The sequence below is a fragment of the Miscanthus floridulus genome, chromosome 1 (genome assembly GCF_019320115.1).
Source record: "Miscanthus floridulus cultivar M001 chromosome 1, ASM1932011v1, whole genome shotgun sequence".
NCBI classification, from domain to species: Eukaryota; Viridiplantae; Streptophyta; class Magnoliopsida; order Poales; family Poaceae; genus Miscanthus; species Miscanthus floridulus.
The window spans coordinates 18,869,429-18,872,950 of NC_089580.1; the positions used below are offsets into that span (position 1 = coordinate 18,869,429).

The 3,522-nt window shown below is 43.0% G+C and overlaps 1 long non-coding RNA gene across 5 annotated transcripts; it reads right to left on the bottom strand.

Moving 5' to 3' along the window:
* Positions 1–1,375: 1,375 nt before the first annotated feature.
* LOC136474944 (uncharacterized) lies at positions 1,376–3,290 on the bottom strand. Of its 5 annotated transcripts, none has more exons than XR_010763059.1 (6): positions 3,174–3,290; positions 2,799–3,055; positions 2,638–2,712; positions 2,237–2,316; positions 1,639–1,694; positions 1,376–1,526 (listed from the first exon to the last, which is right to left on the bottom strand). It is a non-coding gene; the product is annotated as an uncharacterized lncRNA (long non-coding RNA). The 5 variants fall into 5 exon arrangements; XR_010763058.1 differs by having other exon boundaries at positions 1,376–1,529; XR_010763056.1 differs by having other exon boundaries at positions 1,639–2,316.
* Positions 3,291–3,522: the final 232 nt, after the last annotated feature.

Here is a 3,522-nt window from a genome sequence, read left to right on the forward strand (position 1 = left end):
AGTGGCATAGAACGTACGCGTAACGTGTTACTCTCCGAGATGACATTCGTTGTACTGATTTCTCTCTTTTTTTAAAAAAAAAAACTTACCAATCATTGGGTGAACCGATCGTTAGATGAGTGCGATTTGGCACCCTGATTGTAGTCGCTAACGGACAAGAAGTCAACAACGAAGTCGCGCGCGCCGGGCCACCGAAAACAGTTTTGTGGATGCGGCTTGCGCGATCTGCGAAAGCAATTTACGAGAAGAAATGGTGACTTGTCCAGGAACTTCCAATGCATTTTGACGTCAGACGTTTTCAATTTTCCATAGTACAAGTGCCGCCGCCTCGATGAGCTTCTATTGGTACTCTCGCCTGCCTCGCCGACTCTTTTCGTGCGCTGCTGCGCTATGCCGCGGCGCGTTACTGCTGGATCGGATTTTTTTTTTATTGTTTATTGTTGATGTACACGCATGGTGAAATTTAATCGCTGCAGCGGTGTAATAATCAAACGTGATCGGATCGTCCAGGACATGGATGTCAGTGTCTCAAAGAAAGGTTTAGGTCACGCCTCGGTCTCTCCAAGGCAGAGCGAGAGAGCCAAGATGATCGAGATGCATTCTTGTTATTCTAGTGATTTGCGCGCGCCCATGCACGCCGAATAGAAAACCGGATTTCTAAACTGGATGCAAGATGCTCAAATACTACATGTATATTACATGAAACACAAAGCTGGATTTCTAAACCGGGATGCGAGGTGTCGAAACGGTGTGTATATATATATCTTACATGAGACAGTCCTAGGTTTGGATATTCTTAATTTCTATCTATGTGACATATGATGTATCATCATCGATGCTGAAAGTGTGTTCTTGTTTCACTCGAGGAGGCATGTTTCATGGAGAAGGGGTGATGCTACGGCTTAAAGACAGATGATCGAATATCTTGGGAAGGTGATCATATTCCTCCATCGCTGAGTGTTTCCTGTGTAGGGAGTTCTTAAGAAGAGATGGGAGTAGGTAGGCCTGAATCGAGCAAAACAACGAACAAACGCATTCCCAAACATACTCTGCATCTATTTCTTTGTTCACCATCAAAAGTACAGATCAACAATTTGTCCATAGCTCAGCCGCAAAAGAGCCTAAACAAACAGTCTAAGCAGCGGGACCTCTTTAAGAAAACAATGACATTGGCTTGCTATATCTTCAAACCTCTCTGAATCACACTGGTTAATAGCAGCAGCAACATTTGCCACTTCGGTAGCTCTGGTTGGCAGAGAAACCTTTCTATACAGAACTAATCCCTAAGGTACCCATAGACATTTTGTACTCCTAGGTAGTATGATACTGCCTGTAGGGTAGCCAGCTCATATGCACGGGCATGATCTGACTGCATAGGAAACCAAACGAAAATGCTTTGATTCCCCTGAATGACACCTGGCAGCGGCAACTCAACTCCACCCTGCACATGACAGCCACATCCTCAGGAATTTCATAAACTAAAGACATATAGGGTAAATAACAACGAAATCACACTCCATGTGCAGCTGCTATAAGAAAAAAAACATAAGCAACTCGATGAAATCAGACACACCACACCACACTGTAGGCCTAAAAACCCAGGAAAGAAAACAATGCAGCTGAGGGAAAGAAACTCACCGAATCTAGCTGATTTTCAATTTCCTGGAAACAACAACTCCCTTTCGTTGGCCACCCTGCAGCATAAAGCACACAGAAAAGAAGCATCAGGAACAATGGAAGAAAAAATGCGAGAAACACGCAAAAGGCAAAAGGCAAAGACCAATTGGAGAACTCAGGTCTGTTCACCAAGATTCCAAAGACCAATCAAGCTAGTTGCAAGTTTCATCGCCTTTTTTATTGCTTCATTGCCTCATCCACTTATGCTTTATATATTATTTGAAAATGCTAATAAGGAACTATATAAATTGGCAATCCAGCAAGTCAGTTCCTAAGGAGTGAGCAACAAAAATCAAGTTCCAATCCAGTAATGTAAGTTGGTAGCCTAAGTAGAAAACAACTAAGAAGAGGTAGGTGGCTAAAATGCAGAGATCTTTTTTACTACACTTAACACATTAACTCTATCTATATAGAGGGGATCGAACCCAGTCATGGAAATATTACTAAAATGGGCTATGACATAGATAAACCAAGATTAAGACATATATTTGCTTGTAGATTTATATTTCATTTCAAGTATAAATAGCTTTCCTCGGTAGCTATGCACAGAATCACACACATGTATCATAGGTAGTCATCTGAAGTATAGAACAAGGTCACTTTCCTCGGTAGCTTAGATTGTTGTCAACCAGAGGAGATCTGCACACACATAGATGGAGAAATCATTAGGCTTTGGTACGATAACATTAAATTATTAAAGGGTCTAAATCTAAACAACTCATAGGCACTGTGTGCTACCTTCTGGTGTGTCCAATTAATTTTATGTGGTATAAGATATAGTATTTTGTATCAAGACAACTCCATCAATAAAATAGTAAGTTCTATAACTCCATAAATCATGAAATGTTTGCCTAAATAAAAAATGACCTTTTTCACTTATGGAGCAAAGCAAGATGATAACAATTTGCAACAGGGAAATTGAAAATATGAGATGTTAATGTCAATTGGGAGCTTTCTAACCTTTGTCTAGGCAACAAACACATATGGTACGGTAGAGTATAAGTCAAATCGAGATATGATCATGAACTAGTAAATCTGCCCAAAGCAAATAAAAATGGATCAAAACAGATATCGAAATAATCAAGCAAAGGGATAAAGGAAAAGAAGGGAAACCAAAATACCATGCTTCACCTCTGCTATGCAAGTAGCAACGTTCATCTACTCCGTTGCCCACCTTCTTCCTTTTCTGTTTCCCGGCTTCATCCATGCTTCTGGCTAATCAGCTACTGTGGCCAGCGCCTATCTACTTCGCTGCTATGCACAGAACCCCACACCTGGAATCTTTGATCCGATATTGAGTAGAGCGAGATTATGCAGTAAGTGTAGGGAAGGATAAATATGCTGAGTGGAGGAAGAAAGAAATAGAAACAGCCACCATCTGCAGTCAACAAAAGAGATAAGAGTAGTCCAGAGGAATGAGAACTGAGGGGACCACAAATCCATTAAATACAAGGAGAAAATAGCCTGAATAAAATAAAAATCGATAGGGCACATACACAAATCAGATGAAGCCCCCTCATGTGATTCACGCTCCTCGACCGTATTCACAGCGCCGCCCCCTCATGTGATTCGTGCTCTACCTCCTCTCGTCCTCCTTGTCCAAGCGGGGGAGGGTGCGCTGCTCACGAACCGCGACCATCAGGCGGCGTCCCACTCCCATTCACCGCCACCATCGCTCCCCGCGGCTGGCTCCTGGCCGCCGCATGGGCCGCTGTCGCTCCGTCGAAACGCAGCACCACAACAGTTCCCCTGCAGTTTCCCCTTCGTCGGACCAGGACCTAGGAAGCACAGTCAAAGCACCGGGAGCAGAGGGAGGCCATTAGGATGGATGCTTCGAGAAGAAAT